Source organism: Nymphalis io, chromosome 3, assembly GCF_905147045.1.
Source record: "Nymphalis io chromosome 3, ilAglIoxx1.1, whole genome shotgun sequence".
Classification (NCBI taxonomy): domain Eukaryota; kingdom Metazoa; phylum Arthropoda; class Insecta; order Lepidoptera; family Nymphalidae; genus Nymphalis; species Nymphalis io.
This window is the reverse complement of record NC_065890.1, coordinates 13,822,834-13,849,911: the sequence shown is the minus strand read 5'-3', so window position 1 is coordinate 13,849,911 and position 27,078 is coordinate 13,822,834. Positions and strand designations below refer to the sequence as shown.

The following is a 27,078-nucleotide window of genomic DNA, read 5'->3' as shown; positions in this document are numbered from 1 at the left end:
CACGGTTTTAAGTTGCCTTGATATAGCAAAGAGCTTATTTAATATAAAATAGTTATTAATCGTGAAATAAGTTTAATATTGGGTGGGCTAATTGAGTAAAGTTAGGTAATCACCTTCCACGAACACCTTAAAACATCATGGGTACAGTATATTTAATCAACCTTTTTAAAAAGAAACTATTAGGCATCGGACATTTTTCGTTATATTTTGAATTTATTACCAAAGAATACACTCACAACAAACAAAACTTAAGAGTGATCAGGTTTATTATAAACTAAAGGTCCTTATAATATATAGTGCAGAAGTATATCTACGTCTATATCTTAGTAGTAAATTTTATGTAGAGTTGGTATGGCATGGCATCTCCCCCTTGAGGTGGACCCTCACGCCCTGATCAGGACGGCAGCCGGGATGGCCTTGCGCAGCCGTACTGATCGGGGCGTGAGTCTACAATCCACACTCCTCGCTAGTTTGAGGAGTGTGGAGGGCGAGATTACCTTCGCCTCTTGTGGAGTTTACCTCCGCCGAGCCACTAGCGGAGCACAGCACGGGAGGGGCCGCGAATGCGTTATATCAACACGATCCCGCAGCCTCTCCGATCCGTGTCGAGGACGGCCATTGCAGTGGTTTTGGCGAATAAGAATCCTCCATAACCTGGCTTCTCCCCCATGGGAGCCGGATACAGGTTTCTGAATGTTTCCACTGAGTAAAAAAAAAGGAGGCTTCACGAGTCCTGTTTCAAATATCCTTAGGGCCGTGCACTAGCGAGGAGTCAAGATCATCTTCGCTCCAGGAGAGCTTTGTCGAGCCACGAGCGTGGCACAGCACCGTTCGTTATGAAATTTAACCAATAACAACATAGATAGATAAGAAAATGATAAGAAATATGAGATCTGAGTCGCGGGATAGTTCATAATAAATATTTAGTATGAAATCAGCTGTGTAAGGGCTTAGGGATGAAGGATTTTTGTTGACGAAAATTCCCGTCCTTTTATGTCAAAATGCCTTAAGGTTTCAATTTCGGTCGGTTATAACATGATGGAGTTAAATTATATTTCCAACTGGCTGAAAGGCGCACGCGTCGCCGCTCCTCTATGGCGCACGTGATCGCTTGACTAACCACTGTAACGATGCTATTATTTTATATTTCTTTATGCAAAACTACTATAAAAACTACAATAACAGTGTTTTTTAACAACCGAGTAATTGTTTTGTTGGATTAGATTTAAAAATCATTTTACTCTTGATTTGCGATCAAACTTCCTATTCGATTACATTCCATCAAAATATGTAAGCTATATAATTAAGGTAAATATAGTGTGATTATGATGTATTATTTAAAAACGTATAAGGTATTACTGAAAAGATGACAATATAAAGTTACAAGGACTAAGCCAGACCAGTGGTTAGAAGATCAGGCGAGCATCTCTGAATTTTGATGTAAGCACATATTACAAAACATCGTTAGGAAAAATGCATGTGTCTAATTTTACTAAAATTGTACCATACGTGTATCCACCAACCCACAGTGGAGCAGCGTGGGGGAATGAGCTCCAAATTTCTTTCAAGACCTTTATCCAAAAAGCACCCTTATCCTAATAATAGATCATTTACAGGCTGTCGTTTTATATTTTTTTTAATATATATATAATAATCTATGGTCTATCAAAGTAGAGTCGTGAAAGAGCTGTCATTAAAGATCTGAATCAAGAAACCAGTTCTCCGTCTTTATAAAAAGTACGTCACGAAGTAAAAACTATTAAATCTAAGGAAAATATTATTCAGAAAAACTGTACGTCTCGAATAAAACTCTTTTAAAACGCATATTTTTATAATATTTCGAGGCATTAACATTTTAATAGCCTTTATGGTTAAAAACTCTTATATTAGGTATTTATTATAACTTTTTACGAACTTTTAAATTTATTTTATTATTTTATTTTTCTGAATTATTTATATAAAGTGCATTATTTTACTTTATTATTAATGTAAAGATCAGCGTGACTGATTTATCATTTCTAACTTATGTTCATTTGTATATTATATTTATAAATAAATTTATAAATTATAGTATGTATGATGTCTGTATGTCGTATTATTTTAGATGTTATTAATGTGTAGTTCTCCTATATGATGGGATCAATGACCTTTAGACCACACACGAAGGCATTGTCCAGGAACTTCCGTTTAGTGATTGTTATCAGTTTATAAGAAATTAAATTATAATAAACACATAGCATACATAAATGTTAATCAATTGTTTCAATATCAATTTTTAAATAAGCTTTCGGTTCAGGGACTGGCGTACGCGCAGCCTCTATCCAAGCGGGGGCGGCTGCTGTGTTATTCATTTCGCGCCGAACCTCCGCGCGCGACGCTCGTGTCGCGACGTTTGCAGTACTGTGCGCGCTATCGATGTATTCCCCGTGCTGTGTTTCTATTGACATATTTGTGTGAAATGTGCTATGGAATTCGTTTACAAGTGGTCGCCCTGAAGGGCTGAATTTGTGCTCGTTTTATTGTGACTGGAATTATTGTGACCGGTAAGTTATTATTCTACTTATTCGTCTATTATATATTCGGTATACTTATTCGTCTGTAAGAAAATAAATACCAGTTTTATTGCTCATTGTGATTTGTGGTTTCAAAGTACTTTATGTAATTAAAGAGTCCGCACTTGGCTGTCGCTCCCCGTCTTACCCTCGACCACTGGTAGAATCTCTTAGTGATCTAAATTTAATTGCTTTTGAGTGTTTATATTAAGTGTATTCTTGACCTTTAGACGAACTGCTTCAAAAGGATTCCTTATTTTATCTCTTTTATCTCGTTGATTTTTAAGTTAGTACTTATTTAATCGTATCCTTCTAAACTTTGTACAGTTGTTTTGTCATGTTATCTCTATAATAAACGGTAGAAGTTTTAATGTATATATTACAATTATTGTTGACACTGTGTAGGTTGGTGTGAACTATTTAGGTACTGCTTGGTTACCTTATACATAATTTATTTGTATTGGTAAATTACGAATATAAACTATTGAACACGTAAAATGAATCATCATTGAATCTGTTTCGTAGTTTGTACGACAAGGTGTTTTCGTTTTGTGACTCACGTACTTTCAGTTCCTGGTTCTTTAAAGGTAGTAAACTATGATTACCATGAAAATCGAAAGTAGTTAAATTAATCACAATCATATACAAGTCACTTCCTAATGTTTACAGTAACACCCTGTTAATGTCCCACTGTTGGGCTAAGGCCTCCTCTCCCTTTTTTGAGAAGGTTTGGAGCATATTCCACGAAGCCATATCGCCTTTTTGCGCAGTTTACCCAATGTTTAGCGATTCTTTTATTGAAATTAGTATTATAAGGTAAATATTTTCTTTTTTAAAATTAATTTGTCTTATTTACTGGTGGTAGGGCTTTGTGCAAGCTCGTCTGGGTAGGTACCACCCACTCATCAGATATTCTACCGCAAAACAGCAATACTTAATATTGTTGTGTTCCGGTTTGAAGGGTGAGTGAGCCAGTGTAATTACAGGCACAAGGGACATAAAATCTTAGTTCCCAAGGTTGGTGGCGCATTGGCTATAAGCGATGGTTGACATTTCTTACAATGCCAATGTCTAAGGGCGTTTGGTGACCACTTACCATCAGGTGGCCCATATGCTCGTCCACCTTCCTATTCTATATATAAAAAAAAAATTATAAATTTGATACATGAAATTCGCTTACATAATTTACATACATATAGTATAATAAATACAAACTTATTTAATAGACCGTTACGGCTCGAGACGTGTTTGTAAACCGTCTGTTTGTTTTCGGGTTCGCAGAAAGTAAGCGCACAGTACGTCTATCGTAAACAATCCGCATTGAAGATTAAAATAAATCCTTAATTGTAAGCTTTTGGGATTTAAAAGTACTATCACGTACATCAAACAGATCGATGTTCTTTAAAACAATGAAACCGTACTATACGTTTATGGCGCCTTTGTCGGGAACGTAATTGCAGAGAGATAAATACATACACTTCAAAGTTTAAAATAAATAATTGGTGTGAACGATTGGAAATGTTAAAGAATGAAAATAACACTGAGGCTCTCTATTTATGTATTTCATTCGTTTGATGGTGTTATATGAGGATGTGTTCCGGGATATTGATTTGAATAATAGTTGCATGTTTCCTTTTAACTCGTAAAATTATTCTGTAAAAATAATACAAATAGGGTTACGAAGTCGAATTATCTTTTATTTCTTTCGTCTTTTATTTAAGCGTAAAACCTTAAATAAATGAAATAATAAATTAAAAATAGTTACTGTAAATGTAAATAAATAATTTGGCTTTAATGGAAATAAATGTTGATTATTCACAAAAAAAAAATTAAAATTAAGCATATAATTTAATTTCCAGAGAATTACTGTTATCTACTAAAACCTTAACGAAATAAAAAACACCATGGTTTTTGAATATGTCAACTCTAAGAGTTGCAAGTATAAAATATGCAATTATAATAAAAATGCTGTTTGATAAAAAAAAATGATTAACGAACTTTAAGCTTTTATTTATTCCAGTAATTGTGAATATTGTTAACAATAGGAAACAAAGATGAATACATTATTTTTTTTTTCAAAAATTCAATGTACTTATAAATAAGAAATGAAAACGGCAATTAATTAGAAATAAAATCAAAGTATTTTTTTTTAATAATACAAATATTGTATTGTATTTTTAAAATCAAACGGACGGTATTTTTATACCGAAATCACATACCATTAAAGTATAATATGAGGTTTATGTAAATTTAAAAAAATATGTGATTGATAGATATGAGGATTCATTGCAGTTTTTTATTTATTCGAAGCGCTTGTGTATTATTTATATACCTTTTTATAGAGTTTTTGTTTATTGCCTTGAATAACAAACTAAATTTAATGTGTTGTATGTGGTTCGGTACGTATGGTCATTACAATCGAGTGTTGGAGGTGATGGTAATTCCCTTGATTAAAATTCCGCAGCGCTCTATATTCCAATTGATCGTTACATACTGCAATGCAGGCGTGGGAGCGGTAACTCAGGTGCATCGTCTAGGCTCATATTGGATGGCGGTCCTCCACGACCGGAGCGAAATAAGACAATAGTCACAGGACCTGGGTTTACGTGCTTTTATGCGGGAAAAATCGTTTAACACTTTAAGAAATTGTATTTCTACTATACTTTTAATAATATAATATAATAATATATTTTTAATAATATCGGCCTTGGTGTACAGTTTGTGCCTAAAAAAAAAATAAGACGAATAAGTATTTATATAGTACTGCTTATATTGTATCTGTAAAGTGTGAACTAAACTACCTGTAATATTATTTTAAATCTATTGTTTTTTTATGTTATGGCAAGTTTGTAGCACGTACATGCATCGCATGTGTCCATTTCACGCTTTAAAGCGTTATAAATTGATGTTCGAACATATAATTGTATTAATACAGCAATTAATATATAAGTAAACAATATTTTGTTTTATTTTCATAAGGTAAACATGTCACAATAACCTCAATTTTTGGTTGTGGTGTGTTCGAGAACACTCTAATTATTTCATTAAAGTTCAGTGTATTCATTATTTTAAGATTTCATTTGTTTTTATTATTGTAATATTCTGTATAAATAGTTTAAAAATATCAATTAAAAATAACCTTATTTGTGCAATATTGTGTCTGTCTGTGCATACACATTTGGAAATTACCGTCTTACTTTTTCCAGCAGCTTTTATTTTAAAAAAATACGGGAATTGTATACTCCTGCCATAGTGCCAAGTGTTTATGTTGAATATTTAATAACTTTTTTATTACGAATAGGGATAATGTATATAATTGTTACAAACCTTTTAATATTTATACTGTGACATTCGTCATTCGAGAAATCAAAAACATTAATAAATTACAATTCTGAATATATTTAAAAAAAAGTAGGTATTTTGTTATTAGTTAATATTCGTTGAATTTCTACGCAGGATATATAAATTTAATTATATATAGTTGGTGTAAGTAATTGGATATGGTAAAGAAAGTAACTTTTGACTTTTCTACCGGTTCTTCTCGATATAATCGACATTCCGAATCTTTGGTGACTATAACTTCAGTTCAATCTTGTCGATTGATGATTCATGGGGAATAGCATTTATTTAGGTTATGAATAAAGTGACCTAGAACCTTTATCTGATGACAGCAAACATATCTGCTTTTTAAATTTATATGCATTTATTATTCAAATCAAAATATCAAGTGTTCTACAAAAGCTGATTCAATAGAGATTGCAAAACGGTGCACTGTTCTAATTTCTATGAGAGCTGACGAAGAAAACAAGACGATAAGAAACGAACAACAGTACTAATTCTAATAATACAGTTTCATAAACATGAGACGTGGGACTTGTAATAATCGATAGTAATTTTTAATTGGATTACTTATTACACCCGACTGTACTCAGACGGGAATGATACCATGCTATGGTTTTCTTTAGCAATAATTTTAGAATCTCGATTGTGACGACGACAAAATTAAAGTTCGTAAAAAAAAATAAAAAAACTCAGTGATTTTATTTCGTTTTTTTTAAGCTGACTTAGTTAAAAACTCTGGCTTTCAATAAGTGTATCGAAAAAATGAATTTGAATTTGGAATTATATGGCTGACGCTGTCTGTTATATGGGTTACGATTTTTTGTCTTTGTCAAACAATGGAAATTACAACGAAAATTATTGCAAAAGAAAATATGTTGCATAACGGAAATAATAACGTGTAGCGCACATTTGCTGGTAAATATTGATCATTTATTAGAAAATGAATATTTTTTACATAATGCATATATGGAATAAATATTTAAAAATTTGTTTACGGTATTTCTTGTTTTGTACATATTTATTGATTTTTACTTAATTATGTATAAATATCTTTTGCATTACTATTAATACATTATATATTGATGTGTTACATATTAAATAGTTAATTTAATTGAATTAAATTGTATGTCTATCTTAGATAAGACGGATTTTAGGGTAAGGTTAATGTTTATTTGGGATAGTAACCAACTGTTTTTTATTGGTGTAAGTTTCGGTGTATGTTTGCTTTCGTTTGTTTAGTGCAAGGTCAATATTATCTCGTTTGTATTACGGAATTCCAGCTTACGATTTTAAATCTGACGAATCGTATTTATTACACACTAAAAGCAGTTTATTTTGGCACACATATATAAACAGTAACAGATTATAAATACACTCCTGGACTTTGGGCTCCTTTTGAGGAACATCTCACATCACCCTGCTTCAAAGCTGGTTGGTAGATGACACTTATATATATCTGATTATTTAATATCTTTCTATCTTAGAAATAATTAATGGAAAATTAAAACGAAACTGTACAGATTATATTAAATAAATATGAACAAGCCCTGTCCTGACTCCAGCAGAGGCAATAATAAGAATTATTACATATCCTCGAATTACAATTCGTTGTATTATTTAAAGTAATTACAAAATTTAAAAGTGCATATAATGACATTATACATGCTTTTTTTAAATAACAGGGTACAGGGGCAAAAGTTTAATTCATGTTCTATTTTCAAAATATATAATAAAGAATATAATTGTAATAAGCTCTAAACCTTCTCAAAAAAAAATGAAGAGGAGGCCTTAGCCTAGCAGTGAGACATTCACAGGCTGTTACGGTTTCAAAATATTTGAGTTACATTGTTGTTTACATTTTTTAACGATTCATTTTAAAATCGGCAATTGAAATATTGTTATTCATAGTAGAGATTTAGAAGTAGATACAATTACTTAGTTAAAAACTATTTGTTGTAAAATTAAAAACATAAAACGTATATGGAAAGTAATATCGTTCAATTTCAAACAGTATTTTATTACGAACTTTTTATGACAGACGCAATTACACGTTTGTTCTTGAGCAAGCGATTCTCGCGATTTCTGCATTCTGCTCTACTATTACAGATGGGTTGCACATTTTTGTGTGAGAAAAGCCTCACAATGGAGTATGAAGGCTCTCACGCTCTCTTGGCTGTTCTTGCGCCACTTCGATACTTGGATTGTCATCGTGTCACTGTCCTTAGCGGTTACATTGAGCTTTATTATAGGGTTCAATATTTAGTCATCTCCCTAGCCGAGGGCGAACAAATTCTCATCGCTTGGTGTCTTTTCTTCTTGGTCGGCTGACGTTTCGTAACCACAATTTGAGAGAAACACTAAAATATGAACTATATTAAAATTTTATGAATATTGGTGTTTTTAATTCTATTCTTAGTAAACCTTCGAGTATTTCGGTAATTAAAGTATATGAATTTGTTAGTGATTCTCTCAAACTGAATCAGTCTTAGTTTTTGAGCCTTTTTTTGTTTTAATTTGGCGTGTAACGGTAGGGCCGACATATAGGCCTATTTATATATACCTATAAAGGTAGAAATAAAAGATAAAAACTAACGAATTTTTGAATTACCCTCGAAGTATAAATCTTTTCTGGAGTATAGTAACGAGAATTTTAAAACCAATTAAAATCGTTGGCAGTTTTTTTTCTATCTGTTTCTCACTTCTTAAATAATATTGGGTAAATGTTTACGATTACCCACTTTTATCTTGACAACTTTTTTGTCATTTGTTAATATTTCTCCGTATCATTTACTTAATAGATTCAAAGAAATCTAAACAAGTGGAGCGTTGAAAAGGGTCATGACAAAAAAAATCGATAAAACTGGTTGCTTATCTTTTTTTTCTTACGGAACCATACAGTGATGTTTTGGTAAAGTTATCTGACGAGTAGATGAGATGAAATGTAATCGATTATTAAGATTTATTACCAGAAGTGTTTAGGTTAGTATTATTTTAAGTATTTTAGTATTAAAATTCTTATTTCACTCTATAGTTAGGAATACACATACATTTATATATAAACAGTTTATAAAGTATTGATTTTTAGGTTTGATTTGAAATTCAACAGTTTTAAATGTTAAAACGACCTGAGTTTAGATTTTTATGAAACACCGATTGTTATACGATTCAGGTTTATTATTAGTTTTTTTATTAAGGTTTATTTTTAGTTTGTTGTCTATTCTATATCTTCTTAATTTGAATGTAGGTATTTCTTTTTTTGTTTTGTGTAATATATAACCTTACAGTACATTATGATTTTTATATAATATTTCATAACAGATTTATGTGTGTGTTATATTCATATCATTGAACAGAAGCGTCAAACCTTGTTAATTCCACGAACATCTCGCGATCATCATTGATGACTCAACCATGATTGAATCATTTTCTCGATGATTGAAAACTAAGCATTCCAAAAGTAAAACAAAAAAGAATATTATCTTTGTCCTCTACATGTTATGTCCTTAGCAATTAAATATTGATTGCTTGCAAAATCATCATACCGGGTAATTTTCAATTTTGACATTATATATAAATATTTTTACTTAATTTTTTTGTAAAATAAGATATTCTGTATAATAGTATTTTTTATCTGTGATGCTGTCAAAGTCGCGTGTTAACAGCTTAACTAAAAAAAAAGGTTTTTATCATACCATTTTTATCTACCGCCTCCAACAAGCTTAGATGTTATAGTCGTGTTGTCTGATTAATAAGTAAGGATTAACCAAAAGATTTATTTTGTGGTAGTTTTCTTTTATCGCCAATAAATACTCAGCTTATGACGTTTGACTGAAAAAAAAAACGGAAAAATATTGAAATAAAGAAGCCCATAATGAAAAATTAACAAATATATAACTCCCGTAGTTAATGTATAGTATTTGCCTTACAATTTTATTCACTATACTTTCTGATCGCTTCGTTATATCCTTGTACATAAAACATTATCTGCGTCATAGTTATAGTATTACAAATCAAATTTGTTGAGTTAAATTGTAATACAAATCAAATTTGTTGAGTTAAAATGTAGTCACGCGTAAACAAGAGTGTGAAAATATGTAAAGTCAAGTGTTTTAAGAGTAATTTGTGGGCGAAAGCAGCTGTTTACCCAAACCGCGGCGAACATGCATTATGCACGGCGCACGCGACGTCGCGTGTTGTCTTTGTATATTCCTACATTCTAGTTTGTGCTTAGTGTTATTCAACATGCCATAAATTATCGTATTTGTCATACCTTTATTTTGTGTCGAGTGCGTTTTCCTCCTTAGAGTGATTGCAATGTCACTTATTATACTCAATAAATATATGAGATTATGTAAGCGTGAGAGTTGCAATGAATAATTAAATGCAAACATAACAGTACAGAGGAGTACATGGCCATTGCTATGATACAGACAACGATTTTAGCTTCCAGAGAAGCAGTTCTGTAAGAACTCACTCATGAAATGTTGAAAACCGAGTGACTCGTGAGTTTCGAGTTTATTCTTACAGTATAGCTCTATTGACGGCGTATTGATAATAAACTATAGTTAAATTAATAATAATAATGTTAAAATATTCATGTAGTTAGGTAGATGTAATAACTTCTTATTAAATAATTTCCACCTTTCCACTTCCACTATTACGAAAAAATATGGGACATTGCATCGTTTTAATGGTAGAGAAATTTAAAAGTCAGCGAGTACAACCAATCGGTTGATGTTTTTGTTGCGCAGGCGCTGGCAGAGATGTGCGCCATTGTTCGGTGGCTCTCGCATTCCATCTCTGGACGTTGCCCTTCTATGAGAATCATTTAAAAAAAATTAAACACTAACTTGTAAATTTTATGAAGTGATAGTTGCCAGTATTAAAAGGGAGTTTTAAATAAATACTGTTCATGTTTCCTCGTTACTTAGCGATATTTTTGGATCATTACAAAAGAGTTAAAAATAATTATGTGGATTTATTAGTTGTTAACTAAACAAATTATTTTTTTATTTTGAATGTTAAAGGTTCCTTCACATTATGCCCCTGATAAAAAAGAATCAAATAATGCATATTTGCTTAGCTATCGTTTGCCAGCATCCGTTTGCCGTCAAGGCCTTACGAATGGATAGATAAGAATCGTTATTAAAAGCATGTGATCCACGAGAATTGCCACGCGATACACAACAAGACAGTTCTATCTTTTTTGCAGCTATGGGTTACATAAAGTTACGAGCTTAAATACTACATGTATTTAACATCAAATATTTTCAAAATATTGATTGAATAATAATCTATACTAGTACCTATAACAAATGCGTAAGTAACACTGTCTGTTACGCTTTCAAGGATGCGTGTTGTATATATATTTCAGCTTGTTTGTTCAACGTTGAAACACAGTACTAATCGTACGACCCAGTGTAACTACAGACAAAAGGAACATAACGTCTTAGTTTCCCAAGGTTCGTGGCGCATTGGCTATGTAAAGCATGATTAATATTTTATATCGTGGCAATGTCTGTGGATGGTGGTGACCACTTACCATCAGATGGCCCACATGCCAGTTTTGAATTTTTATTCTTAATAAGCCGCGCTCTTTATCTTTCGATGGAAGTCATGCCGTATATCACACGTTATATGATAAACGCTTATACCAAAAGTGGGTTAATCCTTTAGGGATATAACATTTGATTGTGATGCTGGCGCGTTAACTGTTACGTTAATGTGTTTTTTTACTAGCAGCAGTAATGTTTGTTTGTTTTTCATTTCTTATCAACTTAAAAGGATCATGCAAAGCGTCGATTATCAAGTCAAACTTAAGTGGTTTATCATAAGTTGTTTCTCTATTTCACAATAGTTTTGATCTGGTTGTTACTTATTTAGATGTATTAAATATACTATGTATATATGTATATTATATTTAATAATTTCATTACTCATTATGCTAATAACTTTTATTATCCATTGGATTTGAACCCAGAACCTCAGAATCTGTAGCCTTATAAGTCAGTCTCTAATCCTAAGAGATGTGCAAAACGGATTTTATTAGTTCCTTTCAGATTACACAATTATAAGTTTAATATAACTTATTAATACATTAATACCTTATACACCGCGTCGAATGTTGGCAACAATGTTAGCAGCATATTATTATTATTAATATAGGACAAATTTTATTTTAACATTAATATTGGTAAGATTATATTGCTTAAATAGTCTGATGACTATAAAGCAAGTTACAGTAGTAATTATATTCTAAGTGACATCTTAATATGGTCTTAACATGTCCGCTATTGTCTTGATTATTCTCAGTCCAGTAGCTGTAACGTGTGGCATGGCGCCGAGTTCATTTGTTCAATTGCCGGCAGCTGCCGATCTACGGGCCGGAGATTACTCATCCTGTGGACCCACCATTTGTTTCAAATTGTGTTTGACTTGTGATTATGTTAACGTCCTCAATGATTGTATAATTTAACCGAATAAATCTATCTGATTAACATTACGTTACTTTAAATAGAATAAGTAACAGCCTGTTAATGTCCCAGTGCTGGGCTAAGGCCTCCTCTCCTTTTTTTTTTGAGGAGAAGGTTTGGAGCTTCTTCCACCACGCTACTCCAATGCGGGTTGGTGGAATACACATGTGGCAGAATTTCAGTGAAATTAGAAACATGCAGTTTTCCTTCACCGTCAAGCACGAGATGAATTATAATCACAAATTAAGCACATGAAAATTCAGAATTTTTAACTACGATCATCAATTAAGATTCCCGCATTTTAACCACTAGGCCATCTCGGCCTTGGTTGTATATTTCTATCGGTTTATAGTTTGGCTATGGAATTAATAGTTGCTCAGTTTATATATTCTTATAAAATAATATTTTATAACTTAATTGAATGAATCTGTTATCATATGTTTCATAGTTATAAGTATTAATCAATCATTCATTTCTGACCCTAGTATGTATTATAATGTATACATCACGTATAATATTAAAGAGATTTTTCACCGAATGTTCGAAATTAAATTCTATTGAAAACGATAACGTTTTATGACCATGTAAACAAAGGTTGCGCAGTTAAATATGTTATGGAAAAAACATTAGTCCAGTATCTACAGTTTATCAGCGTCAAGTAAACAAATAGTTAGTTTTATCGGTGCGTTCGTGTGCATAGTTATCTCCGACTACACTTTTTTGAATATTGAAATCGAATGCATTTTTATTTTAGGTCAATTATCTAATTTATTAGATAAATTGTTTTATTATTGTTATTGCCGGGCTCCGAACTCAAATTAAATGGTAACGTCATATATTTTAAATTTTTCTAGATTTTTATATGTACACTAGTTTAGGTCCTCGGCTTCGCCCGCATGTCCTTACTAAATTTCATCAAAATCGATTCCGTTTAGCCGTGGAAGCGTAAAAGACAAACAGACAGGCATACATAGTTACATTTTCATTTATAATATTAGTATAAATGTTATTTGTATACATATATATATCCCAAGTAGGGATGTATTGTACTGGAGGCAAAAAAATTAAATCACGTTGTAGTTGCCATTGTTATTATGTAATTTCTACAAGTAGAAGACAAAACAAAAAGAACTCAAAATTTGTTTGAGACGTATAAATTTCTGAAATTAGCGGTAACATAACAAACATTTTATTGAATGCAATTCGGTGATGTCTTTCTTACAAATATCAACGTTATTTCAGTTTGTATTTATTCAGTCCAGTCACTGACCTGATCAGTTATCTTATCTTGCACGCTGGTTTAATTACAGGGAACGGTGTACAAAAACAATGGCCGTTCAAATGAGATTAAGTTCAAAATTATCTTGTTTGGCTGTTGATTTGGAGCGTAACGCACGTGAACATTGATGCCAGCTGACGCTGATAGAAACAGAGATGTTTTGTGACTCCTTATTTTATAACATATAGCAAAGAGGCAGACAAATAAACATGATAGGCAAGCGGTCAACTGTGTCCATAGATATTACACTGCAAGGTGTAAGGGTCACTCACATTTATACATTGACGTTTAATGACAGAAAAACTTATACGGCTGATACGTAGGTAAGACAGGTTAACAAAGCCCTATTACAGAAAATTGTATTAATATTTAGACTTTCTAGAATAACTGGGTCATAAGCTAGACTTGTCTGTTACGAGTAGATTAGCTAGGAACGAAGTACAACACTATCACTCTAACACTCACGGCCTTAAAAAACACGCCTTGCTTTAGACCAATGGTATCATTACTCATAAATTTCGGCATCGTGTATTACAATTCTACTTGCGATATATTTAGCATTTCCGCTTTTATTAATATTAATGTATTCCTTAATTATGTAACAACGAACAACAATAATAATAGGACGGTCGATGAAGCGAACGTTTCATCAAATCTTCTATGACCTGTCCAAATTTCCTTCGATATTATGAAATTTAGCAACTATGTTGTAGGTAAAACGCCCACTCAATTTTGTCACAAGGACAAATTGCATCAATTTACAGTTTGGGTATAATTTGCAGCAAAACGGGCAGTGGGAAGCGAGTCGGTTAATTGGTCTCTAATTGAATAGAATCAACTCGGCTTTGTAGTAAGATAGCCTTGTTGATATCAAGTTAAAAATTAAATTAAACAAGTGCGTCTATTTTGCACGTATGTTTCAAGCGTAAGCCTCGAATATAATATATTTAATTCTTCAATTAACTCATTGGATGTTCCGTTTTAAAAATAGCATCTCCTGGGTCTCTTAACAGTTCCAGATAGTTCCTACATTCTGAACCGGAGGTAGCTATAAATTCACGGGATCCAATCCTGTCAAGTCTACTTGAATAGCGTATATTTTGATTTTGGAATGAACGACATTTAACAAATTAGGCTGAATGCTAAATATAAGTTTTGGTCAGATTTGATAAATACACATAATGATCAAGTACATTATATAAATTCTTTGAAAATATAATCAATTAACGTGACCGAGTGTGACATTGACAGTTCGTATCGAATCGTATGAGTGAAATGGTTAAATATCTGGACTTTCATGTTGAAACATTAATTGTCCTCCTATCAATTTTTAGCATAAATCATAACTTTACTATGACGTATCTACTTATACATATATTATATATTTGGAAACTAATTGAAGATGTCACTCGTCAAAGGTGTATTATACGGCGAAAGTTATTAGTTTTTACAGTTATGTTTAGAGTTATTATAGCATATCGTAACGAATTATAATGCGTGGATGTAATGGATGCTTTAACCGCAGGCCTTCAAGATATGACCCTATAAATAAACAGTGTTAGGTTAACATACTAACCACGAAGTTTGATGAAAAGTAATACGGATGGATATTGAAAATTTTATTAATCTAGTAGCAAGTAAAGACGCTGTAATATTTTTTATTAATAACAAGCTGCTTTAGGTACAACATGTATCAAAATATCAGCGAAACATTTAGTGCTGTAGAAAAACACGATTGTAAAGTGTCAAAAAGTAGTAAGCGACATTGTCTATAATAATTATAGTATTTAAAGGGTACGAACATCAAAATAGTTCATAGGTAACATAAGTTAACTTATAACATTTTACGAGGGTGATTCGAAGCGAGTTATAATAGCACTGCTGATTTGCTTAGGTTAAAATAAACATTCATGCAGCAATTGCAGCGGGCGTAAACAAATGATGATTTCGTTTTTAGAAAAAGCGAAAATATATGCAAATAACATATTTAGTCGTATTACGTACAAAATAATAGCTTAGATTTAAGAAAAAACATGTCAAACACACTTTATCCACTCTCCCCAGAGTCTTTAATAGATTGACGTAAGTCTTAAGTTAGTTTGACAGATATGTCAAACTAGACCCTGACATTTTGACGGTAGCTGTCACAATTATCACACTAAGAAATAACCCCTCTCTTAAATGCCTCAGGTTACCAACATTTGACAATTGTCGATGATTTGATGCTCGTCTTCAATTAATTAAAACATCAACGAATCGTTTAAATATTTTTTCTGCTTTATTTTTTCGTTTATTGTTTATTGTTACTATTTATGTGCAAAGTCAATTAAAATTCACATTATTTACATTTAACATGAATAGTTCAGACAGTTATGGGTTGAAGTAATCAAGCCATTATCGATTGAGTCCATAATTCAGTTAATGTGACTATATTCAGCTTCGTACCATTAACGCGATAACCATTAAGTGTATCATTGGTAGTTGATAACTTTTAGGGTATAAATAACGAGACTAGATTCAAATCATATATCTGGTCAATAAAATTGTTGACTTTTTCTAACAATATCATCATCACGCCTGGAGTTAGGAAAGCGTTACACTTCCGTGCCTCGGAAAGTACGAAAAGCAGTTTCTTCTACGCCTGATCTCTCTCCATCGAATTTATTTGTTAGACTATGAAAGTAAGGAAATAAGTTGTGCAATTACGTTTGTGCACAAACTTTTACGCTGCAGCATTTCCTGTGCAGTTATTCTTTGGTCATTGTCGGTCAGTCAGCCAAAATTACGGATTACTTCAACGTAGTACTAAATGTCTGCCTATCGTATTTTTTGTTACGCAACGTAACGGTATTGCGAGTCGAAACGGTGGTTGATCTCGATTGGTACTTGGATCTAATAATGTTTTTTGTTGATCATCATATTTATGTTACTTTTCTGAACACATTTTTAGATTTGATTATATTTTTTATTCTCGAATAGCGGCCAATATTTGGAGCAATGTTTGACACAAGAAATATAACGAGCACTCGTTTTTATTTTAATAGTTATAGGCGTTATTAGAGCGATAAAATTGCTTGTAGCTCTTTTTCAACATTGGGTAAACAAAGTTCAACGCGAATCACCTTATTGGCTATCTTTACTTAAGGGAAATGTTAATACCAGTAGGGCTATTCTGTAAGAGTAAAGCGATGCGAATCAGAAAGTGATATGCGACATTGAACCATAATAATCATAACATTTCAAGAATACACGCATCAAAACGGGTAACGAAGTGAGTTCTTACAGAATACTGCACTGTAGTTCGATAAAATAAATAATTTTACAACCAAATATACCACGGGATCAATCAAGTTTAAGAAATTAAACAAAAGTGTTTTTTTATGAAACACCATTTATTATATATATTATTTTCTTTATTTTATTTTACAAAATATGCACAAACACAACAGAGAATATAGTGCTAATAATACAGATTATTAAAAAAATACTTATTTATTTTAATTTTTGCTTTAAAAAGTATTATGGTTTATTATGGCGGTATGGCTCAACTATGACTGACAACAGATGATCGCTTAACACCATGTCGACCAATTGTCCCGCATGTTGCAAATATATGAGTACAAAAACATCTAAATTCCAAAAACCATTTATTGCAACATAAAATAAGTTTGTAGTCAAACGTTACGTGATTGAGATTTTTTGACTTAAATAATAATAATTAAATCGATGCTTGAATAGAAAGTAATCTGAACTGACACGCGACCACGAAAACATACTCAAATTTATATAAAATTGTACCAACTACAAATTTTTAAAAAGATTTTCCTTTCGATAGAGATCGTTCCGCCCCAGCAGTACCGCTAAACGAGCTTAAATATTTGAAAAGTGTAGGAGAATATAAATAATTGTATTTAATTATATGTGTATTTAAGTGAACTAAGCTAAAAGGAAGTAGTAAATGATGATAAAAATAATTTCCTTCTGACCACGGCCATGAAATTCGACAATGACAGAATTTCTCAACGATGCCTCAGTAGACTGCACAAGAATTATAAGGCACAATTGTGTGCGAAATCACAGGTGCCATCTTTATTCCCACACTCTCGTTAACCAATTTACGTGCTTTCCAAGGTATAGATTTCCAAACGTATCCAATTATTACTAAATTCATAGTAATAACAATAATAACTTATAACTTCGTCTTCATTCAAACGAGCCAGTTATATATGTTGTTTGTCATCGAACCTGCACCATCGACAACTGATTGGAGACATTGCTTATAAAATAATTAAAAACTTAACGTTTCAATATTTAGCACTACACGCAATGCAACTAATCAGTGCTTAATTACATCTTCAAGGCGAGTCATCGCATAGCGGATTTAGCCATAAATAGAATGTTGTTTTAATTCCGTTCTTGTTAAATTCGTTAATCATTTTATAAATTATTGTAAACCATTTGTTCGCTTATATTCTCCAAATAATGTATAAAGTGATACAAATAAAACTTTACTGGTGGTAGGGCTTTGTGCAAGCTCGTCTGGGTAGGTACCACCCACTCATCAGATATTCTACCGCAAAACAGCAATACTTGATATTGTTGTGTTCCGGTTTGAAGGGTGAGTGAGCCAGTGTAATTACAGGCACAAGGGACATAAAATCTTAGTTCCCAAGGTTGGTGGCGCATTGGCTATAAGCGATGGTTGACATTTCTTACAATGCCCATATGCTCGTCCGCCTTCCTATTCTATAAAAAAAAAAGAACGTATAAGATACAATTGAATATTAAAGTTATTTATTTAGATTAAATGAAATTCAAATGAAATTAAAAAGGCAGTGACATTATAAAGGAGAGTAATTATATTTAGTTATAGTAAAAATTAAGAAAATAGATTATATGAATATAGCGCTACTTCTTTATTTTGTTTCGTAAAATGATACGAACTCAATCAATGTTATAATATATTTACACACACGGACATACAAACGCCGGTATATACGTAAACTACATACGCAATAATTACATACTATATGCCCAAAGATTTACTGGTTAGTTTCACGACAGTATTAATAAAGCGGCGTCTACATAAACAGTTTTTATTCTTTGCAATCCGTATATGGTTTGTGTTCTTTTGTAAGAAAATCTGGTTTGATATTTTTATACGGTGATCAAGTCGTGCCGTGGGAGAGCGCGGTTTGCAACATTTCGCATTGTTGTTGTTGTTGTGTGCGTTCGGGGCGGGGAGGGCGGTGGCTTAATTAGTTGTCAGTTGATTATCTTTGACTTTGACACAAATGCGAGGAATTTTTACCGTAACTGTGCGAAATGAGAAAGCAATCGTTTTTCTTTTATTATTAAAACGGTCTGAGTTTTTGACGTCGTTATGAAGTGAATTTATAATAACCTTTAGCGTGTGTAAGTTTACTTCTTTGTTTACTATTGTCCTTCTAAAAATTTATATTTTCTTAATAAAAATAAATACACCCATCACTCATAACACCTCTAGAATATTAGCTTTATATAAACACGGAAATTTCTGATGTTAAGGTTAAATCTGAGTCCGTAATCGCTACAGCCAGGATTGATGATTGCGCCCATTAGCGAATGGATTTCACGTCTCTTAGATACAATGGCATATTAGCTAGTCTCATTAAATAAATATTATGTATTTTCATACATTTTAATTAGCATGTTATTTATATGACTGGAATACATTATGATATGATTTCAAAATGAATGGAATAACCTAAAATTTGCGACTTAAAATTCCAAAAGCAGATTCATTATTATTATTGCAATAACAATAAGGGTTTGTCACTACAATCGAATGGGCATAAGACATCAGGTTCTTAGAAACAAACGCAGTCGAACTGCAAAAAATACATTACTACACAATCCTCATTTAAACCAGACGACAATAGATTTTGCCCTTCATCGAACCACATGCGATAATGACCTTAATATTGAAGGAAAAACCGTCAATATTCCCATGAGTCATATATTCTTTGGATCATCGAAGATATTCGCACGTGATAAGAATCTAAACCAATAAAAATCGTTGACATTTATATATGAATGAAAGAAATCAAATCAATCGATGCAATTTATTTTTATTTTTATATTTAACATTATTATTATTTTAATATTATATATTAAATTTGCTGGCAATATTTTCATAAAACAATTGTTTACCGATAGATCGCCTAGCGATGTAAAAGTTGAAGGTCGATCCTGATCCCTTGGGTTATTACCTTCACCAGTCCTAACACAAGCTTCACGCTTAATTGGAGGAATGCATAGAAATATTAGTAATTCCTTAAATATACTGTTATATTTTTGGAAACAATTACTTTACGTAAATTTCTACATCATATACGCAAATATCAACACAATCGGGATGAACGATGCGTAAATGCATAGAATACAAACAAACACAGGCATTAATTTTTATACTTAAATATATATCAGCAACAATGGTTGATTTTTATACAAAGATAAATATGTTACTGAAGATATGACGTTCGACTATATTTTTATTATCTTTTGAAATAATTCAATAAATCTGACAATGAGTGAAAGTAAGGTATCGATAACAAAATGCTATACATATACTGTTTATATATATATGTGTGTATATATATTTTTATACTGGCTGTTATATAATCCGAGATTGCCTAGTGGTAAGAACGCGTGAATCTTAAACGATGATCGTGGGTTCAAACCCGGGCAAGCACCACTGAATATTCATATGCTTAATTTGTGTTTATAATTCATCTCGTGCTTGACGGTGATGTAATACATCGTGAGGAAACCTGCATGTATCTAATTTTATTGAAATTCTGCCACATGTGTATTCTACCAACTCGCATTGGAGCAGCGTGGTGGAATAAGCTCCAAACCTACTCCTCAAAATGGAGAGGAGGCCTTATCCCAGCAGTGGGACGTTAACAGGCTGTTACTGTAATGTACTGTTATATAACCTTAAAATTTAAATCCAAAAGTCATTAATTTCACAACTGAAAATATAAAGTATCCTATTACATGGCAATGATTGTAATGAAAAATTTCATTTGATTGACTTCAAATAAACAAACATACTTTCACATTATTAATTTTACTTATTCAGACCTCACTCGCGTTATTTATAGAGAAACGTTCGACATGTTTTGGGAAGTCTACGGTTCCAATCATCGAGGAGCGGGCGAGTAGAAATCAAGTCGCCATATAGTTCTCAAACGCAGAGGATTCCTCTATATAAAACGTAAAAGGAACGGGAATTACAAATAAGTAATAATATCAGCAACGGTTACTGTTAATTTCTTAGCAAAATTACATTAATTATAAGAATATTAGTTACAAAATCACATTAATTAAAAGATTATTTCTTATGTATGTTTGTTAATTATTTAACTCATATACTACGCAATATATGGAAAATTTTAAAATAACATATGTATTTCATGAAGGGGATTATTGTGACATTCTAAAATAGGCACGCAATTTACTATTTATGTCACGTTGACAAGGCGTCGAAGTATAATTGTCACAGCCGTCACGTGTCGCATGAATAATGAAGATGTTTATTTGTGTTCGACTGTACGTCTTATGAAAAAATATAGTATATAGGAATTATCAAAATCGCAATCGTGCAGCATTCAATCGAATGTCCCTTAATCGATAAATAAATAATCCGTAATCGATTTTGATTCGAATATTGTTATTAGTTTGATAAACCACGACCGACAATATTCGATAACTCATATTTCATAACATTTTCAAGTTAGATGTTATCGCAGTTCAGGAAACGATGGTTTTTAGTATTCATATGCAATGGGGAATGACGAAATGGGGGGACTTTTTGTACATGTAAACTATCTTACACATGTTGCGAGCATTTCCATTTCATTATCAAAATAAAAATTAATTATGTGTAATTTTTAACCTACGTATTAGTTAAATCTTTTATTTTTATATACAGTTGTGTTGCTTTTTATTGATAATTGTTTTTTTTTCCAAGCGACTAATTAGAAGCATTGATTTATTTGTCGTCAATTTTTTATCACCTCTATTATCAAGAAATTTTTTATAGGATTAATTAAATATTCGAGTCCCGTTCCCAGTGATTTGTATGATCCGCGTTGTTTTCGGAGTTTTTGCGAGCGCCCATTCGGACGGCGTTTCCGCTCGCCGCCGCTTGAATTATCATTAGCCTTTAGGCTTAGTCCACATTTATAAAATATTTTTATTGAAAAAAAAAAACTAATAAAATATTTGTTTTAGGTTTTAATAATTAATTCTGTTAAAGAATTAATTAATTTTATTAATATGAAATATTAAGATTTCAATTTAATTTGACGTCTGGTATTTTGTGAGTCTCCTCAATCACAATATATAAAACTAATAATAGTAAAGAACTATTTACATAATGTAAGTGTACATTGATTATAGTGTTAAAGGCCAATAAGAAGTCCTCGCTAAAATATTTTATTATATTATATTAATTTACTGTTATGTGCTCGTATTGTACCGCTTAAGACGAATCTTAAATTATATAAATTTCATTTAGTATTGTTAAAGTCTAATACAATTATCCTCGCAAAGCATTTTGAGACTTCTAGCTTCAAGAAGCTTTTAAAAAGCTTCTAGTACTTCTGAACACCGAACAGCGCCACGCATCAAGTGTGTGTACTCAGTTTAACAGAGCGATGACCGGGTGAAATCTCTAGTCCGACTAAAATAGCATTATTGAATTACAATGAATGTGATATGATGGTGATTGATTTGACATCACTGAGATCTCGAATACCGGAGACACTTTTTTTCTCCTGTAATCAATTATAAGAAATCTCATGATTATGAGATTTGTCTAACTAATATTTTAATCGATACTATTACATAAACAGTACATTTACTTGTATGTTATCGCGAAAATTAAATGGTATTTTTATACTTTATCGCTCTAGAAATATTTTATGAAGCTGTTTATTTGATTTGTAGTAACACTAGAATTTTATACTAAAAACTATTTTATGTTTTAATTTGGTCTCCTATAATTGAAGAAGCGCATATATTTTAAAACATTATTACACGATGTAATGTACCCGTAAGTGTGTATCCTTTGTTGGAAATCCTTAATAAATAAATAAATTATGTTCAGTGATTGGCGCTAATAAACAAACTATTTTATCTATTGTGTGGAGTCTGTACTAAGTTATATACGGTCGAAACATTTATATCGGTGATTCATTTTCTCTAGCAGACTTACTTTTATTAGCAAGTTATGTTATATCTGTTAGGAGTCCCATAGCGGGTGCTAAAGGTAGTTATCACGATATATTCCGTTGGTAATTCCAGTATTCATATCTTCATTAACTGAGTACTTGCTGACCTGGATATTTTAATCAAAGGAACAAGCCACTTCATGAGATAGAAAATTGGTTCCATTGTTTATTGTTGCGACTTATACTTGATATTAATCTTTGCTGATATCGTAATACAATAAAAACCTACGACTTAAAAGATTAATTAATTATTTTATTTAAGTGTGTTTTGAAATTTGTTATAGGTATATCGTTTTATTAAAATTCGATCATAAATAGAAGCTGTGGTTACATGAGAATAATCCCTTATAGAATATGTCAGTATATGTCAGTATAGGATATACTTGACTGCCTCGTTGGTCTAGTGGCTTGATGTAAAGCCGCAGACCCAGAGGTCCTGGGTTCAATTCCCAGGTCGGGCCAATTGAAGTTATTGGGTTTTTCTGTCAGAAAATTCTCAGTAGCAGCCCGGAGTCTGGAAGTTGGAAGTGTGTACACTCCCGTGCCTCGGAAAGCACGTAAAGCGCGGTCCTGCGCCCGAATTCTTTTCGGTCGTGTCAGATTGCCGTCCCATTGGATTATGAGAGTTAGGTAATGGAGAGTATACCTGTTTCCGCACACGCTTTTGCACTATAATATCTCCTGCGTAGTTGGCGATAAGAGAGAGTATCTCTTGAGATTGGCCGCTGTGGCCGAAATCGGTCTGGAGGACATTATTATTATTATAGGATATACTAATATTAACATGTAGTGTAGAATCTTTAATTATTTGATTGGCTGTTTTAGCCACACTATCCTCTTCCCGTTTGACGGTACTATCTTTATATTAAATACTTTACTGAAACCAAAGATATACATTAAACTTAACCTAGATGACATAAATAAGATCTAGTAAACGCCAAGTACATACAAGTGCAAGCCTGTGTACATACTTACATAAGTATCTTGCAATGTCATACCGGTGAAGATAAATAAAAGCACAAATTTCATAAATATAAATTACTTTATAAATTCTTGGGTAATTGGGAATTACGTACATAACTGGTATATATAATCTAACGCGGTTCAACGCCTCGTTGAGTAAATAAATTATTTATATTCAATCGCGTATATCAGCTAATGGACTCCTTGATCAGCCTGAACCTTATGAAACTCAATCGGAATATTTATAATTTCGTAAACATGAGCCGCATCCTGTCTCCGTTTATGGATCCTGCCACAAATTCTCCATTAATTAACTACGTGATTAGATTATTCATATATAAAGGTACATTTAAAGTTAATGTTCGATGTGGTATTTGGGTATTTTTACTATGCATAAATATCCGGCTCGAAGGACCAATTTTATAAACCACATGTCACATAAAATAACTATATGTAACTTTATGTATTGCCAGTATATAGATATAAAATAGAGATATGTACATAATAAAGTGTTTATAACAAACAGGATACGTTATCAGTTTTTTATAACATAAATAAACATGACCGCAAATGTTTGATCGTGGTTGGATATAAAAAATAATCCGTTTCGTTGCTTCCTGAATAATTTCCGCTATGCACAAGTGATGTACGCATGGCTGATGGATTACACGAAGCGTTTGTTGTAATTTGTCATAGTGAGAGATGTAATTTTAATTTATATGAATGCAATCATAGCGTTAATTAAATTTAATTAATAAATTTTTGTATGTATATTTTATATAATTTGATTCTTAATTTATTTTCACCATCGATCATCGAACGTCGTTTCAAACGATTGGGGTTTGAAGATCAATTAGCTGAATAATTATTGATTTAATTACTGTTGTATATTGATGTTGGCAATTTTCGCTTGAGCACAAATAGCGTTCACCAATAATTCAAATAACTTAGTACAGTTATAAAGTTAAAAATAACATATACGAGTGATTACAAATATCTGGTGTAGATTTTTAAGAATTTTCAAGGGTTTACCGGGGGTAGGGCTACGAGCAAGTCTATATGTATGACATGTTGTGATTTTGTCAGTTGCACATTTGCTCACCGCGAATAAATTTTGCAAATATACATATTGCTTCTTTACAGATTTCATCAATGTTAAATAAGACAGACAATCGTTAGGAATACGATTATTAAAAACGAACCAGTATTCATTCCTAGACTTTAAACAGTGGCTTTGCAACGCTTTGCTATAATGCGTCCGATAAAAACGGCATCTCGTGAACCGAGTAGGTCACGTGACGCTTCGTCAATCTCGCCTATAATACGTAACATCGCTTCCCTGGGAAACAGTCACGATGCGTGCATCGCGTGTCGTCTTACATCGTTGAGAAAGGAAATCCGTATGTGTAATGTTATTCTTCCTATTGGATTAAATTAAATACCGACTATATTTTAAAGAATTTGTTTAACTCCGCTATCACTGGGAGGGCTTTGCACACGCTATTCTGTATAAAGCCTATTACGATCGGAGGAGTAAAGATAAACATTAAGGTGTATGTCTGTTTAATTATTGTGGTAGTATAAGCGAATGTGTGTGAGTATGTGTTACCTGGACGGGCTTGCACAATGTACTACCATAATGTTAGAATAGCACTGTAGTTAGAAAAATTATTATGATCACAGTTATGATAGTCTATTCTTCTAATTTCCAAAACTTAGATCCGGGAATTCATCCTAAGACTTCGAGATCTGCAGCTTTATGAGATAGCTATTCCACTAACTTGGCAGTTATAATAGGTCCATAATATATGTATAAGAAAATAAAGTGAGATTAGCATCAATAACCATTATATTGACGAGCCGGTTGGCGTGGTTGATAGATATTTGCCTTTCACGCCGAAGGTTGTGGGTTCGATTCCCAACCAGGACAAACATTTGTGTGCATAAACATGTCTGTTTGTCATGGGTCTGGGTGTAATTATCTATATAATTATGTATTAAATTATGTATATATTTACAAAAGAAAAGTAGTATATGTAGTAAATCAGTTGTCTGGTTTCCATAGCACAAGCTTTGTACAAGCTTAATTTGGGATCAGATGGCCGTGTGTGAAAAATGTATAGGATATTATTAATATATTCTGCATGATAGATTTAAGTTTAGATAGAATAGCAACTCCAAAAGCGTTGATTTATCATCTAAATTATTATATAACTATGTATAGGACTAGATTTCGCCTGCAGCATCACTTGTGCGTTTGGGGGTTGAGTTTATTAGGACTAAGGTGGTTGGGGTTCGAGCTTGCTTCATATCAAATTTCTAGCCGTGAAAACGTAACAGACAGATTTACTTTCGCATTTATAATATTAGTATGGAATAGATCATTCCTGTATTGAAATATGCGCGATCCATATATTTATATTTATTAATCGGCAATTATAAAAGTGTATGTTGCTTTTCATAACCTCCACTTCGGTATTTAGATAAAACTCAGTATATATTTACAAAACATAGGATTTAAATAATATTTTTGCGATAAAATACCAATAAATAAATTGATTATCCGCGCTTGACGCCGACATCCGATAAGAACTGAGTCACTTCACATCAATAGCTTTGGTTTTGCTGAATTTAGCTCGCATTATGGAGTATTGTGCCTTCGTTCTGTTTGAAAACATGGCCAGTGTGCATTTAATGGAAACGGAGTCATGTTCCTTTCAATTCTCGATACTGAAGTATGTAAATGCGTTTTAAATTTATAATCCGAGTTTCAAATTTCAAAATATTTTATGTAATTTGTTATTCATTGATGTTGGTTAGGCTACGAAATGTTAGGATTTATGTATGTCTGTTCTTATCATTGTTGCTTGCTTTTATATTAAGATTACGAAGTGGGCGATACGCCCCCGCCCCGTACGGGGCAAGTACGATCGGAGAGAGATCTGGATCACCAGTTACACGTAATTTATGAGACACGCTAGTGTTACACTGCCACTTGCCTCACTTTTTTGCAAAAGATAACCTAATAAGTTTAAAATTCGATTCAGGATTCGTAACTGGAACTTTGAAATGCAGCCATAGAAGCCAGCCAGCAGCAAAACAAGGCAATTGTGACAGTCTATCTAGCCGATTTTATTGTCTTCATAAATACATGGTTGTATTACACGGACCTCCGAATTTGAAACAAG

At 32.3% G+C, this 27,078-nt stretch overlaps 1 protein-coding gene across 1 annotated transcript in view; it reads left to right on the top strand.

Moving 5' to 3' along the window:
- The first annotated feature begins 2,352 nt into the window (after nucleotides 1-2,352).
- The window catches only part of LOC126781235 (uncharacterized), a 66,630-nt gene continuing 41,904 nt past the window's right edge, over nucleotides 2,353-27,078 (top strand). The window contains exon 1 of the mRNA XM_050506125.1: nucleotides 2,353-2,543. The gene's annotated coding sequence lies outside the window, so the exon portion shown is untranslated. The remainder of the gene's footprint in view (nucleotides 2,544-27,078) is intronic.